This window comes from Dromiciops gliroides, chromosome 2 (assembly GCF_019393635.1).
Source record: "Dromiciops gliroides isolate mDroGli1 chromosome 2, mDroGli1.pri, whole genome shotgun sequence".
NCBI classification, from domain to species: Eukaryota; Metazoa; Chordata; class Mammalia; order Microbiotheria; family Microbiotheriidae; genus Dromiciops; species Dromiciops gliroides.
Window position 1 is genome coordinate 458,294,167 of NC_057862.1, and position 17,102 is coordinate 458,311,268.

Below are 17,102 nucleotides of genomic sequence, written 5' to 3' on the forward strand. Positions count from 1 at the left end.
GACCCTGGAGTCAGGAGTACTTGAGTTCAAATCAGGCCTCAGACACTTAACATTTACTAGCTGTGTGACCCTGGACAAGTCACTTAAGCCCAATTGCCTCCCTTAAAAAAAAAAATTTACAAAAAATTTTTTAAAAAAAGAAACTTATGATTTGATATAAAGAAAAACTTTTTATCAAGTGAAGCATTATTTTACCATTTGGAAGTCAATTCAAAGGGATGTTACAATATCTAAGAGCATTTTTATAGGAATTTTTTAATTTTAAATTTTGCTTTTGAATCTTATCCACTTTTTGCTTTAAAAATCCCATTCAATTTAGGATGTATAATTTCCTACATAGTTTTGATACTGTAGTCTGAAACCTAAAGCTTAAAAAAAAATAAAATGAATTCAAAAAAGGTCAAATTATTTTGCTTAAGGTCTATTTTATTAAAGTATAATTAGCTCTTTCACTTGCCTTATAACTTTTGACTTTTCCCTTTTGTCCACTTGTAATTTTATATTTTTGGTTTTTGAAAAAACTCAAAAAAAAAAGTTCAATAAAAAGGTTTAAAACATGCATCTTGATATTCATAAGAACCCTAGCCACCTTGGTTTGGAAATTAGTATGTAGAATACTTTGGGCTGATGACAACATGTTGAACCTTTATTTAGAGCTGGAAGGGACCTTGGAAGCCATCTACTCTAACCTCATCTTTTTATATAAGAACAATGAGTCTCAGGTGAAGTGAAGGTCATACAGGTAGAAGTAGCAGAGACAGAATTCAAGCTTATATCCTCTGATTCTAAATCCATAAATTCTAAAATTGCTTTGAGGACACTGAATTACATAATCTTCAAATTACAACATCTTAACATAGATGTGTAAGATTTATTGTGAGCATAATTCTTTTGTGAAAGTTTGAATTAAGTTTTAATAATATTTTTTGTAACCTGAAATTCAGAAATGTTGTAAAAGCTAAATTGCTACTTTAACACTCTTGGGCATGCTTTATGTGGAAGTAAACTAAATTGTTTAAGGGAAACCAATTTAAGATTATAAGATTTAGAGCTGGAAGGGACCTTAGAAATAATTTAGTACAACCCCTTTTACAGGTGAGAAAACTGAGACTAAAGAGGAAAAATGACTTGCCAAGGGTCTCAAAGAAAGTAGGAGAACCAGGATTTTAAACTAGGCTTTACTTATTAACCCAGTGCTCTTTTTGCTATGTTCGACTGCCAGCTTTAACAGTGTTGGTAGAAATATACAAAACTATTTTGCTATTTAGTATCATAAAACTACTTAGTACTTTCAGTTAACCACCTTCATAAAGTGATGTTTAGTGGTTTTACTGGCTTTCTCTCAAAAAGAGAGATTTAAAAGTGTACACAAAGGAAACAATATGGAGGGATTGAGGAAGAGGGAAGGGAACGGTACATACCTAAATTGAACCTTACAGATCCTAAGTTCCAACATCCCTAATGCCCTACCTAATTGAATAAACTTAAAAAAAAAAAAAAGTGGCCTTCAGGGCCAGAATTTCTCATCTTTTGACATTACTAATCCCATGAAAATGAATGCTGGCTTCTAAAGCAGATATGTTGGAAAAAAGTTCATGACCTCAAAGAGTACTTTCTGACAAAGTATATGGGTTTATTTTTATCAATGTATGTCTATAAAGTTGGAAAGGACTTTAGAGATAATCTATCTTAGACCAACCTTCCCTCATTTTACAAATGGGAGAATTAGGCTCAGATTTAATGACTTGCCCCAAGGTCTATCCATATGTCTTTGGATGTGTATGGAGAATTAAAATTACAAACTAACAATCTGTAAAAATCAATTTTCATCTGCAGGAATATTTTCACCAAGCCAGGTAGTGGATGGGAATTCTGGGCTGTGAAACTTAACTCACTAAATCATTGTAAGATTTAAGGCAGTTGCCTTAGAAACTTTCACCCATTGAGGAAAAATGAATATGGCTTGAGGCAATGTGGCCCTCCTTTTTGATGTAACTTGAGAGCAACTTCTTAACTGTGGCAGGTGATTTCCCTTTCACCCTTAATCTTAATTTGTCCTTTAGGGACCCTCTTCCCCTGCCCTACATACACACTTTACTTTTCCACGTGGGTGCATCTTGCCACACACCCCCTCCCCCCACCAAAAGTAGTTCAGGCCCAGCTGGGGCCCTGCGCAGGGATTCTCAGTACAGCCACCTGACTGAGTGCTAGGGCAGTGCTTTGGTCCTGCTGCCTCCGCCTGCAGTGGCCAGAGGAAGGCGCCAGCCGCACACACTGGAGGAGGAGGCGCAGTGCGGCCATTATTCAAGGCGCCTCCTAGTGGGTCAGTAGCAAATTCATTTCCCCCCTCGACACACACCTCCCATTCTCGCGAGAACAGCCCCCCTTTAATGATATTATATAACTACCCCAGGAAAGGAGGGGGTAAGAGTTGGTATGACCCACACTACTAGGGTAAGTGAAATGTAAAGTGAAATGTAAGTGGGGTAAATGCCCCCCCAAAGTGGGGGGGGAAGGGGCAAGAGCCCCCCCCAGCTGGACAATGAGTCCTCTTATGCTAATGAAGGACTTACGTCACTTCCGCTCTTTCTCGGCCGCCATTTTGGCCAGGGCAGGTTCGGGGACTCGCTCCGAGGCGCCTGTATTGTCTGCTGAGGGGAGACGCGGGATCAGGGCCCCCCCCTCCCCCGCCTGCCCACCGCCGCCTCCGCCGGCCCGGTCCCCCCAGCCGCCCGCCTGGATCCATGAGCTGAACTCACGCACCCCCACCCCCCTCCCCGGCCGCCGCCATCTTGTGCCCCCCCCCTCCCCCGGGCAGCGCTGAGGGGGATTTTCTCTTTTACTCTGACGAGCTCCCTCTCCCGGTCCCGCCGCCGCCGCCTGGCGCTGCTGAGAAGGAGAGAAGCGGCCGAGGCTGCCGCCGCCACCGCCGGTGAGGCCGCCTCCCCACCCACCGCCCTCCACCACCCCTCCTCCTCCTCCTCCTCCCCCTTTGTCTGCACCACTCGACGACTCCGCCGCCGCCCGCCCGGGGACTGGAGGGAGCCGCTCGCGCCTCCGCTTCCCACCGGCGTCTCGTGCCGCCGCCGCCTTCACTCTGCTGCGTCCGCCGCTCCCCCCGGCCGCAGCGGCAGCGGCGCGAGCCGGAGCGCGAGACCCCGGGCGAGCTCGCGCCCCCCACCCTGCCGCCGCCGCCGCTGTGCCGCCGCCGCCGCCGCCGCCTGCCCCTCGAGCCTCCCGCCGCTGGGATCCCCCGCCTCGTTACCACGCCGGCTCTTTGCAGCCTTACGAACCAAATCAAGGTAAGTGATTCCTAGGCTCTTTTTTCCCCTTTATCTCTCTCGATGCATGGAATAATGCACCGATTGGTTTGCACTTTGAGCTGCATGAACTCCTTCCCTCCTCTTCCCTCTCCCCCGCTCCCCGCCCCCCCCACTCCCCACACCCACCCCCCGCTACACGAGGAGAGATGGATACATCCTTTCTCCTTCCCGTGCAGCCTCTCTCGTATAACCTCCTAAGGTGCAGGCTCCATTGCAATCTTTTCTCCGATGCAATCATCACTGCAGATCCTCCGGAGTTTGCAAGAGGCACCCCTTGTGCATCCCAGTCCTGCAAAGCTTTGAAGGCGTGAGATAGCTCCTCTGCAGACTTAACATCGCTTTGTTGTTTAAATTTAACCCCCTCCCCCTCATACTAGTCCTCTGTATGCTTAAGCTGCTTGAATGGTTTGATCATCCTCTTGTTCTAACGGTGTGGACCTAACTGCCGGCTTTTTTCTTGGGGGTCTTGGCATCATATGTAGTTTCTTAGATACCTACTCTCCCCATCAAAAAGAAATTCCCCACCTTTTTAGATCTCCGAGGTGCCTACGGAGGACACAATTGTCAGCGGCAGCAAGACATATGGATGTGGGCTTGGTTTAATTTTTTAAAAAACAAATTCCTGAGCAGACTTGAGTCTCCTGCCAAATCACACCGTTCTCAGCTTTTTTGGGAAGGGGAGAGAGGTTGGATTTGTGAGAAGTGGAGGAGCACCAAGGCGGCTTAGCATGGCATGAACCGAAGTATTTGCTTTCTGAATGCATTCCTCCTTAGCATGCTACTTCTCCCTCCCCTTCTGTACAGAGAGATAGCATCTCCCCGTTTAAAAATGCCGGCTTGTTTGGTAAACGCTGCTTATTGTCGCAAAGTTGGGGTTTGGACACGCTAATAAGATGACAGAAAATGGCAAGCCAGAGAGCAGAAATTACTGAAATTTAATGAATGGAGAGTAGTAGCCTTACCGCCCTCTTCTTCACCCCTCCTTCCCTCTTCCATTCCCTTCCTTCCCCTCCTCCTCCCACCCCCACCCCCCTTCCAACCTGGATGTCTTGTGTCTACAGGAAAAGGCGCGATTGCTTCAGCTCCTCCTGCGCCCAAGATCTGGCTTCTGGGCCAAACCCTGCACTCCTCCTGTTTCCCTCATAGTCCCACCCCCCTCCTCTCCCAAAATCATACACCTTGATGGACTTGCATCCACTTCCTCTACGGGTTTTTTCTGGTTTTTGCTGTAACCCCATGTCTCAAACAAAGCCAGTAATTTAATTTTTTTTTTAAAGGATCAAAGCTGCTTTCTGGATTTGTCATTTTAATTCTGCTCTCTCACAACTCCCATTTGTGATGTTTTGGGTGCATGTGTATTGATTCTTTTAAAAAGGGGTGGTGGTGGGAAGTGCACCACAGAAGCCCGATCCAGTTTTTGTTTGGTTGTGTTTTGTTTTGTTTTTTAAATTAAATCTGTATTGTTGCTTCTGGTTTATGGCCTTGAAGAAAATGCCAGCCCCCACCCAAAATGCACCGCAGCCAAGTCGGCTAAAGGAGATGAGTGTTGGAGTCAGTAGGGGGCGCATTCTCTGCACTGGGTAAGGCTGCAGAGGGGGGGAAGGGCCCCAGATGTACAACCAGGATCTGCTTCACAGCGCCTTCTACAGACCATGGGAAAATGGGCCTAACACACTTAGTTACTCTTGTGAGCTGAGTAGAGATGAGGATTAGTAAGTAAAAGCTCTGTAGTTTAAAGATCTGTTCATCTTTTGGTTCTTTGGAGGGGTTTTGTTTGTAACAATTGTTCAGTCATGAGCACCTGTATATTACCTCTAGTAGCTTCATCATACCACATGCCTATGACAAACAGTTTAAACTGTCTTTGTACTTCTAGAGTCCTGCCCCAGATTTTAGACTTCAAAGATGACCAGGTATCTGTTTTTAAAGGTCAGCAAAATGGAGCAAGTAAGGAAGACTTGACAATAAAAGGAAGGGTTTGTGCCACCCCTAGTTACCTAAAGGGCTTTATTAGTAAGCTGTCTAAACTAAGGTAGCCTTTCCCTCAAAGCAGTATGGATGTCATTGCAAAACCCATAAACTTCATTATCAATATAGTTTGAGAAATGTATTTCCTTCCTTAGTTTTGACTCCTGGAATTGTCTTTAAGCAACTGAACAACTCTGTAAAACAGTAAGAGGAAATTGTCAGTTTCGTTGGTGTGTAGTGTTCAATGAAAAATCTAGTCCCCATCATTATACCATGATGGACTGAACTTGTACTAAGCTAATGGGTACCCTAGAGGTAATACTACCTGCTCCTACCATTTTGGAGATGTGGATTCAGTTTCTAGTCTTGTGCATTAGACCATGTTGTGAATTCATGTTGTGCGTTTATTTTGAAGGTTGGGAACTAACAGCTAGAAAGACAAAAAAAGTCTTCCACTTTCTTCCCCATTTGCTACTGAAAATAGCCTCAGTTGCTAAAATTTCCTATCAGCCAAGCCACATTCCTCAAGGAACCAGTTAGAGCTAGTTCCAAAGAGGTGCTTCGAGAAACTTTAGAATTTTCATTTTCAAGTTAGCATTTTTAAATAACTGATTGAGCATGTGTGCTACTCTCTCTGGTCTATGGTAATATAGAATGTGTTAGAACATTTAACTGTTGTTTTGAGTCGATTTAAAGTGTTGCTAGGCCAGCTTCTAAAAATTTCTTGACGGTCAACTTTATTCAGAATCCAAGAGGTTTTATAAAACTTTTTTGCTACAAAGTATTGCAATTTGTTATTGATTCGTTCTAACAGGTAAAGTTTTTGTTGTAACTTTTGGATACATCAAGATAAATTTAGGTCAGGAGAGTGATTGGCTTTTTTAGTGATACATAGTTAATAAATTATTTCTTAACCTTATTGAAACGTTATTGAAACAGTTGTTACCATGTAACATTTGGAGGGGAGGAGGGAAGAGGCAGCAAAAGATCTTCAGTTCTAATGTTATGTCCAAGGAATACTGATGTTTACTACTGTGTGGAAATTTATTTGCTGCTTAGAGGTAGCAAACCTTTAATCTGGTCTAACTAGAGTTCCAATTTTGGGGGAAAGTTATATTGAGAACTGTTTAAATTGGAAAAGAACTTCTGAGACTAGAATGTTTAAGAATCTTGATTGGAAAGTGGGAAGGTGCTTTTGTTTGGCAAAGTAAATTATAAATAAGCAGTGTTAACCACTGTCTAGTAATGAAAGGCATTCTCTCAGGAACTTTTGGTTAGCTCTTGGAAAGCATCTGTTCTTCAATGTTTGTGTATGTAGATGCACACAAATAAACACATATACTTTTCCTGGTTTTAAACACCCATGTTTGTACCTGTATCTGTCACTTCCCGTGGTTAGATATAATGGAGATTGCAGAAAAAGAGAATGGATATCTTTCATTTACTGGGGTATCATTACTTTGAAACCATTTCTTTTACTCTGATGGAGATGTACAGGGTGAAGGGGAGATTAGACTGAATCTCTGCTGAATTCAAACCATACCTTGAAGGTTTTGGTTGCCTTTTTTTTTTTTTAATATTGGACGGATAATGTATAATTTATTTGCCTTTGTCTCCTTAAAATGTGTGTTGGGGGTGCACTAATTAGGATAAAAATAAGACTTCATGTTTAACATTTTAATATTGGTTACAGGTAACCAAGAGAGAATTTTAACAAATTTCCTAACAGAATTGGTTGGTAGATGAACCCTGATTTATGTCAAATTAGTACAATTGTGCTTGTCATGTAAGAACACACCCCTGAAATTTAAGAATTGACAAGAAAATTATAATCAGAAAACTTATTTGATAACTAGAGTAGAGATATGTAATGAAGATTTTACATTGAGTTACTGATTTCTTTTTAGCTACAAAGAATGGGATGACTTACAAATCTTGAAAATGGTTATTAAAATTTAATAAGCAACATTTCTGAAATGCAGAGAAATCTTTCAGCAGTGTGAGATTAAGATTAAGGAAATGCACAAGCTGGCTACAGATGTAATTGAAAAAAATCATTTCTAATGGGGAAAATGGTGGTTGGTGTAAAGAAGGAAGTAGAAATAAATGTTTGGGTGGGAGAGGAGACAAAAGGAAACTTCAGGTACTTTAATGCTTTTTCTTTTTAGAGAATCTACAGATGACAAATTATAGAAGTTGAAATAGGTTTTTGGTAGATTGTTACATATATCAATCAAATCACTTTGGAGTTTTTTAGTGCTCTCCATTTGGAAAAAACTCATCCAAGTATTGGAACTCAGATTTAGATGGAGCTAAGTTAAACTCCAGAAATGAACAAATTTAGGTTCAGCTCTGAACACCCTTCAAAATCTTGATTCTTAAAAAAGCTTGAAAATGAAAGTGATAAGTTAAAATTTTGTAAATTTTATTTTATTAGATTAGTATCCAATTTGTGGTTTATCCAAAGATGCTAGGGAGACAGTTATGCAATGAATTGTTAGACTGGACTTTCAAAGGATTTTCTATTGGAAGGAATGTCATAAAGTATATTATAGATTCCACTAGGTAAATTAACTTTGGTGTGATCTGGTTGTAACTTTTGTTTACTTGCCCAAGGGCATGTATATTAAGACAACCTTGGTCTTGAAAATGACTTACTTAAAATTGGATTCACAAAGTTCCTTTTTAATGTATGTCATATAGTTGTTCATTTCAGTCAGGTCTGACTCTTCATGACACAGTTTGGGGTTTTCTTAGCAAAGACACTGGAGTGGTTTGCCATTTCCTTCTCTGGCTCATTTGACAGATGAGGAAACCGAGGCAAACAGGGTTAAGTGACTCTCCCAGGGTCATACAGTTGTAAGTGTCTGAGGCCACATTTGGACTCAGGAAGATGAGTCTTCCTGACTCTAGACCTGGCTGTGCCATCCTAGCTGCTCCTGTATGTCATATAAACATGCACTATGGGGGGGAGGGCTGGTAGATAGATAGGCTATGGTTTATGGTGTTAAGTCTGAACACATGTCATATTTGCTGAAGTGAGTCACTGTCAATTATACCATTTGTGTTGTCGGTTTGTAAAGGCAGGATTTAAAATCGATTTGACTTAAAACTTTATGTTGATTGGTTAAATTGATATTCTAAACGTAGATAACTGTTTCCTATGTAGCTATTAAGAGTCCTCCTTGATTATTTCTTCATTCTGCAAGATGTGCATTTTAAGAAACCTTCTTCCATGGTTTATCCTTTAAATGACATGTACTTTTCCTAGATTTCCTCTGTACAGGATGACCTCAATTCTTATTTTTAACTCCATGGGGGTCCTTTGACTGAGTTTATTAATTGAAAAAGTAGAGTGATGGGTTGCTTATATTCCCTCCCACTACTCCCTGCACCTGTCTCCTGGTCATGCCTTCCTTCAATATGACTTTAATGAGTCAACCTTCATGGGTTTTGAAGTTCTTTTATACTGGGAAGAAAATCCCCTTATTAAAATATGTGATTAACTAGAATGGTTTTTTAAAAATTGGTTTGGGTCAAAGTTTTTAGTATTGAAGACACTTTTGTTTTTATCTCTTTTCCAGGCTGTTATGAGAAATTCATTATCATTGATACTTGGCTTTGTACAAAGCAGTAAAAGAAATCTATCACTCCTGGAGTCTTTCAAGCACTTGAGCATTATTCCAAAAGTTTTGAGTTGGAAAAGACAGGAAGTAGATAACTGGGTGTGGTGGAAAGAACAGTGGATTTGTTTTGGAAACCTGGGTTCAAATCATGGCTCTGATACTTGATATAATTATTCTGTGACCTTGGGCAAGTAAATTCTGGACCTTTTCCTCTTCCTTAAAATGAAGGAGTTGGATTAAACTATTTCTGTGCTTCTTTCCACCTCTCAATTTATGGTGCAATTTCATACTATGTGAGTAAAAAAGGCTGTATTGAATATAGACACTGTCAGACAGTTTAGTACCTGGGATTGAGAAGGACTAATATGAATGCATATGATGAAATAATACGGAAAATGTAAGGTTTACATATAAGAATGTAATTTTTAGAAATCTTTTCGTAGTTTTTACTTTCTCAATAACAATAACATTATTAATGTCCTCACAAAAATGCATATACAGTTGTGTTGATCCACTCATTCAACCATGGATTATGTGTGTTTATATGGAACTGGCTAATGTAATTTATTTGATGCTTTTAATAAGGCAAAGCACTGTTTGTTTATAAAGGCCTTCTTGCTGACCCTCATGGAATTACACAAAATACTCATGGCTCACATTTTTTGTTTTTAAAGCTTCTTTATTTATATACCTCCAGAAGACTTCATTGTTTTACAAGTAGATAAGATGAGGCACAGCAGACTTAAATGACTTGCTTCAACAGTGACATACAAAGCTATTCCCTGGTTTGTGTTTAAACCACAATTCTTTATGGTGCTCTTGTGAACTCTGACTACAGAAGCCACCAGTGAGTACTTCATAACTTAACAGTGATTGTTTGCCCTTATGTGTCATCATTCATCCAAGGATCTTCAGTTGGTGTTTTCATGTAGCGAAGGTGATTTCACTCAGTGTGTTTAAGTACCAAGACTGTTAGCCCCAAAATATCAAAAAGTGACCTTGAAGGAAAGGAAAAATAGAACTCATTAGTCTAATCTTAGGGTGCAACATTGAGAAATAGTTTCCCAGAGAAGTCTATAAAAATTAAAATAATGTTTGAACTATTGTTTGTGCTGATTTTTTAAAGCAAGAATAATATGTTGGCGATGAAATAAAGTATGAGTTTATGGACTAGGTTTCTGCCCCAGTATTTTTCCAGGAGATTTATCTAGAAGCTCCTAATTCCATTCCTCCAGTTAGCAACTATTTGCATTGTCTTTTTTTCCTGGACCCATCCAAAAAATCTAAAAGCCATATATAACAGCTGGACCTTCAAAAATGAGAATGATTTGAGAATCTTCATGCTATCAGACTTCACCCTTCTTTGTCCACTTCATATAACTCGCTACTCAAAGTGTTTATGGTTCTGTAGGAGCATGGAGGGAAAGTGTATTAAGTTGACAAGCTTTCACCAAGATATTCTTATTGAATAATAGGATAGGAGTGTTCCTAAAAATTGAATTTTGCCTATTTGAATTAGGGGTAAAGGGAATTTAGGTGGAATAGTGGTAGATTTGATCTGAACTTCAGTTGACTTTAGACAAAGTGAATTTTCTGGGTCAGTTCTGTTTGTGAAAAATAGGACTTTTGTTGGGGGAGGAAATGAGAGTTGAGCCCTTGGATAACATACCTTGCTTATAGGAATGTAAAAATTAAAACCTCTGAGTGACTTTTACTTGATAAAACTGGAGAAAATTGTTTAAATTAAGGTTTTGAACAAATAAGTTATTGGTTCTGTGTGAAATTTATATCTGGCCTGTTTGGAATATGAGCAGTATATTATTCATTCTGTCTTAAATCATTCAGGTAGAGAGAGATGAACAATTTCAGAATGGATACAAATGTGTATAGCTGAATTTCTTCACACAGATCTTTTAATAAATGATCTCATTCTCATTTTCAAATCTCATAAGACTGTATATAGAAAGCTTTGCCAAGTGCCATATTCTTTATTGTCTACACATTAGGGTAAAGTGCTGATGGTAGTGTCCATGGCACATCATTCTCTTGCCCACAACATTGTGATTTCCCTGAATTTTCACTTTTCTGTCAGTATTGAAAATTCCACTTATTAAAAATAAAGTCAGTTGGGACAGCTCCGTGGCACAGTGGATAAAGCACCGGCCCTGGATTCAGAACAACCTGAATCCAGCCTCAGAAATCCGGCCTCAGACACTTGACACTTACTAGCTGTGTGACCCTGGGCAAGTCACTTAACCTTCATTGCCCTGCATAAAAATAAAGTCAGTTATGAAACTGTCCCTTTCCTCATAATTTTCTCAAATATTCATTACTGCATTGTAGCTTGATCTGGCTAGTTAGATGTATTTCTGAAACCCTTTGTGGCCAAGATGGCAGACTAAATAAAAAAATTTATTGATAGCTTGCAGTTGTAGATAGCAGCGATTACATTTAAATCCAAGTAGAACCTTCAAAGTAAGGATAATCTATATATTCTTTGGAATTCATGCAATGAAATGGAGATTCCAGGATGTAGAGCTGGAATAGGACTTCAGAAATAATCTAGAAAACACCCCCACCCCCGTTTTACGCTTGAGGAAACTGAAACCTAAGAAAATCTTGCCAAGGTTCATACAGGGTGTAAGTAGCAGAATCAGACTTCAAATCCAGTGCTCTTTTCAGTCTATATTGCTGCCTTCACACTGCAGATATCCCAAATGTATTTATACATTTACAAAAGTAGCACAGCATCATAGTAAAAAACATAGAGGGCCATTGAAAAATTTGAAACTGTGATTGTGCTAACTGTATTTTGGATAGATTACATGTGTGTTTAAAGTATTAATGTATAAAAATACCATACTCTGTGTCTATATGCATGTATGTATGTACTCACAGTTTGCTATGTAGATGTAGAGTTGTTGCTGTGACAACCAGGACTTTCCTGACTTTCAGGAATTGCAACATTGCAGTATAATGGTATCCACTGTAGAGTTTGCTGGGAAATAATTCATTGTTTTTATAGTGGTTGTACCAGTAACTGACTCCTATGTAGAAGAAAATAAGCGTTGATAAATTTATCCTCCATCTTTGCAAGTTTGACTTAAGTTTTACTTACTAGTTTTTAGTGGATTGATTTTATTGTTCTCTAAACAGGAATGGTGTAGAGGTCAAAAACTATTGTTGGACTGATCCTAACAATATTATTGACGGGTTAGATAAAACGTTGGTCGTGGGCTTGTAGCCATCCTGGTTTCTTTGCATTTCTACTATTGTTAACCTCAGTTCAGATTTTTATCTCCTCTTATATTATAACAGTCTCCTAACTGGTCTTCCTTCCTCCAGATTCTCTCCTTTTAATGCATCCTACACACACAGCCACCAAATTAATCTTCCTAAAATTATGTTATTACTGTGTTGCTTCCCTTGTACACACACACACAAAAAAAAACCTTCCAGTGTTTTCTTGTTGCTTTCTGAATTGTCCAAACAGCCTGGCATTCAAGGCCCTCACAATCTGGCTCTAACCTACTTTTCCAGTTTTCTCTCCCATGATTCCCCAACAAGAGGTATTTATGTCATCATTTATTGGAGATATTTCTGCACATATCTTATTCCTTGACAGTAAAGACAGTGTCCTACAACACTGTATCATGCATAACTAGACAATCACCATAAAGCTTTAGGACCATACTGTGCTTATTTATACTAAGTAGGCCTTCTGACAATTGTAGAATGAATGAATTACTGTAATAAGGCACTTCAGTTACTTTTTGTGATGGTAGTTTCCTAAAAAGGTTTCTCCATTTGCAAAAGGAAGGTAGGCTTACATGGAAGCAACTTGTTAAAATTACATGTATCTTTAAAGTTACTCAGTAACCCGGATCTGTATTGACATCTGTGCTTTAACCCTGACTGTTGCTGGTACTCCCTACTCCAGTCTATTAATGGATCAAAAAAGTGTTTAATCCTGGTAAAGTGACTTTACTTTTCTTCACCTGGTTTCTGGGGTTGATCACTTGATGGGGCAGCTAGGTGGTGCAGTGGATAGAGCACCGGCCCTGGATTCAGGAGGATCCGAGTTCAAATATGGCCTCGGACACTTAACACTTACCAGCTGTGTGACCTTGGGCAAGTCATTTAACCCCAATTGCCCCACACGGGGGGGGGGGGGGGGGGGGAGAAGAAGCAGCACTTCAGGAGAGCTACCTTGCCACTTTTCTGGTTTTCTCCCTGTGATCACTCATAGTATTGCAATAAAACTTGGGAAACTGAAAAAAAAATCACTTGAAAACAGTCATTAGATTAGTGGTATCAAATCAAATGGGAAAAGATCCCTGCAGGTTTTATGTTGACTTAGACAGTGTTAACTTGTGGTTTTCTATGTTCTGTTGTTTGGGGGGGGGGTGCTGGGTAATGAGGGCTAAGTGACTTGCCCAGAGTCACACAGCTAGGCAGTGTCAAGTGTCTGAGAAGGATTTGAACTCTGGTCCTCCTGAATCCAGGACTGGTGTTTTATCCTAGCTGCCTCCTGTTCTATTGACAAATTTTTTTAAAGTTTTTATTGATGATTTGTTTCTTATGTCGCCATATTTATCCCCTAGTATGTTGTATTGTATTTTTATTTATTTCATTAAATATTTCCCAATTACATTTTAATCTAGATCCTATCTCACCTGTGAATTTGACACCTGACTTAGATAAAAACATTGGGTTGAAAACAAAAAAATTAAAACATTATTGTACAGTCTATTAGCTGATTACTGACAAACTTCCAATGTGTCATGCATATTTGCAGGTCTGTTCTGGTTTTTTTTTTATCAACTTACTCTTTTACCTATAATAATTCTTTAAATTGACCTAATTAAGAATGTAAATGTAATTTGGAATGACTTGGTGAGCTAGATGTAAATTCTCATTTACTGTTGAGAGTGCCAGTTCCCAGATTGACAGTTGTGAACTTCAGAGCAGAGGGTGTTGATTAGTACCTCTAATGCATAGATTATAGGAAAGTTTATATAACTTATATAAACCACAAAATGTTAAAGCTAAGATGTCCACTTAAAATCTGAGCATAATTTTTATTTTATTATATCTTCTCTAGCAAAACTGGTTTTTTTGAAAAAATTGTTTCAACCTAGAAGGGACCTTAGAGTTCATCTAATCTGACCCTCTCATTTTTCAGAGGATGAGTCTGAGGTTAAGGAACTTGGGCAAGGTCACACAGGTAGAGTGGATTTCTACTGGGGTACAAGTTGAGCTAGATAACTTTGATGTTACCTCCCAGCTCTTGTAGTAATGTGAAATTTAGTGTCTTTTTTCCTTGGCTTGTGTTAGAAAACCCTTCAAACTAATACTAAACATTAATCAAAACATACCAGTTTCACAGGTGAATTTTACTGACCTTACATCATAGCTTCTTTAACAGGAAAGAATTTAAATAAAGAATCAACGAAATGGAACTTTCTTGATTTTATAAAAGATTATGTTTGCATTATTGTGTTATCCTGAAATTTTCATATTTTTTTCCTTAAACTCCCTCTTTCTCTGTAGTTCTGCCCTTGTAAAAATTAATATGAAGTTGTACAAGAAAGTTCTGTTCTCATGTTTAGAGCTAGAGGCCTCACCATCTATCCAACACCACCCCTCTTACAAATGAAGAAACTAAGGTCCAGAGAAACAAAAGACTTTCCTAAGGTCACACAGGACAGTAAGTGAAAAGGTCAGGATTTGAACCCATGTCCTTTGATTTCAGTCCAGCATATTTTCTGTTGTACAGTGTTGCTTCTCTATTAAAGCACATAAATGTACTTTTAATGAAAATTAATCAAAGGACCTGTGACTCTCCTGTCATGATCTATTGCTCTCCTCCACATCCCTTTTACAGGATTTCAACTTGGCCCCATGCATACCAGCAAGGAAGCTGTGCTAAGCACTTTTGGAAGTTCCTTACAATTTTCAAGCCACCAGGGTACCATTAATACACTGGAGCAATTGCTTACTTAATGGTATTCTAATGGTCTGGAAAACTTAAAGTAACTCACAGTGCCTCATTTACATCAGTGGGTGTGGTTCCTTTACCTGTAAGATCTGACTCTGTAATAAAGGGATAGTTAAAAGAAAATATCAGCTTACTGGTAGAGAGATGTTCGTGATAGCACCTCTTTTTTTTTTTTTAAGCACCCAATTGTGTTCTTACTTTCAAACTACAGATAGCTAAACTACTATTACCCTTTGTTGTTACTTGGCTCAAATTGTACCAGTTTATGGTATCTTGGTAGACAGCTCTTTACAATTTGCTTCCAGGATAGAAATTAGATTCATAGATTGCTTAGTCCCACATCCTAATCTTACATGGACTTTGGTGTTCCTGGCACACTAGATAGAGCACTGGCCCTGGATATTTGACACTTACTAGCTGTGTGACACTGGGCAAGTCACTTAACCCCAGTTGCCTCAAACATTGGGGCCACCTCCAGTTGTCCTGATGTTTATCTTGCCACTGGTCCCAGGTGGCTCTGGAGGAGAGAGTGAGACTTGTGACTTTGCACTGCCCTTTCTCACTTAAATCCAATTCATTGCAAGTCAGGTGACATCTGTCAGGGTCCTCTTTGAGAATGAAAGACAAACAACAACTTAATCCCAGTGGTCTAGCTATATTCTCTTGCCTGATATAAAAGTAAAAATAACTGATGGTGTTGGGGGAATTTTTAGTAACTTAAATCCTGAATTATGACTAATTTTTATAGAGTTAAAACTCATACAAGAAGTACTTGAAGATATCTAGAACTCACTAGAATTAAACCTAAGTAATTGTAGAACTACCTAAATTTGGCTTTTTTTAGTGCCCCCATTTTGATGATTTCTCCTTGAGCACTTAAATATTAAAAAAAAAAAATACATCAATCTGTACACACCAGATAGTTGAGTTTTTTCCCTCACTTATTTTGGTTAAAATGTGAAATTTCATAGGTTTGCATTATGATTTATAGGAAGAGCTACAGTTTACATGAGTAAACTTTGCATGAGTGATTACCTTGTCTTTGTTAGAGGAATGTTGCCATTCAAAATTCTGAGATAGAATTATATAATTCTCTCCTTGATTTCATGCCAGTGAGCTTACAATTCTCTCCACATAATATCTTCCCCAACAAAGTGATGAAACATTTGGAGACAGACAGTTTGGGGTTTAGGGTTTTTTTGTGGTTTGTTTGTTGGTTTGGTTTGGTTTGGTTTTGGGGGGGGGTGTTCTGTTTAAAGTACTTCAGAGAATTGGGAGCTGAAAACAGCCAGTTTTCATTCAAGGTAAACCTTTACTCATGATAAACCATCAGTAATCCAAAGTTAGAGTTCATTTGGAAGAAAGTTGGAATTACCATTTGAACTAAACAATACAGTTGCTGTGAAAGTAATCTGGTAGGCTACTTTCAGAAAAATTATCAAGCAACCTAGACTTTTCTGCTAGAATGCATTGTTTAGTACTATTGCCATAATATTTGAGAGAAGACCTACATGGTTGCTTCGAGCCACATGGAAGTCTCCCTTTAAAACATTTGTGTGTGTCACTTTGGTTTTATACTTCCTAATGGCCATACCAACATAGAAATACAAGAATATACAAAATCAATAGCAGCTAAAGCTCAGGGCCCTGTTTGCATCACACATGACCCTCCATGGCTATTGGCTTCAGCAGTGGCATTAACTCTTAAAATCCAAAGTTCTCTAAACTGAGTTATTTCAGTTCCTTACCACTACCTGGATGGGATTCTCAGACATGTGAGATGTTATCCATCCTGTTTGTTCATATGCCATGTTAGATGAGAACTTTGCTTGATCAGAATGGGTAATATAAAGAACACTGATTGGAAATTTAAACTGCATTAAGTAGCTTCTCCAAAAACAGCTAGCAGTAACTAGCTGTACAATGTTAGAAGACTCATATATAAGCCTCTTTATCTGTGAAATGAAGAGGTTAGACTAGATAATCTCCCAGGTCTCTTCTAGCTGCAAAGCTCTACCTGTATAACAGAATATAAATTCCTTGAGGGCAGGAACCATTCCATTTTTATCCTTGTCTCTCTAGCATCTAGCATATGGTAGGTGCTTAAGTATGATTGATTAATTGATAGTATACTATTTTCTCCTTATGGTAAATTGAAGCATTAAATTGTAGGGTGAATCCCTA

General features: G+C 39.1%; 1 protein-coding gene across 2 annotated transcripts in view; it reads left to right on the plus strand.

Annotated features, from left to right (window-relative positions):
* The first annotated feature begins 2,866 nt into the window (after positions 1-2,866).
* LOC122740733 (activity dependent neuroprotector homeobox) overlaps positions 2,867-17,102 on the plus strand; it is a 34,062-nt gene continuing 19,826 nt past the window's right edge. Inside the window, exon 1 of one of the 2 annotated variants that reach the window (XM_043983348.1) lies at positions 2,867-2,932. The gene's annotated coding sequence lies outside the window, so the exon portion shown is untranslated. Of the gene's footprint in view, positions 2,933-3,077; positions 3,303-17,102 lie in introns of those variants that run through there. The other variant, XM_043983347.1, reaches the window with a different exon arrangement.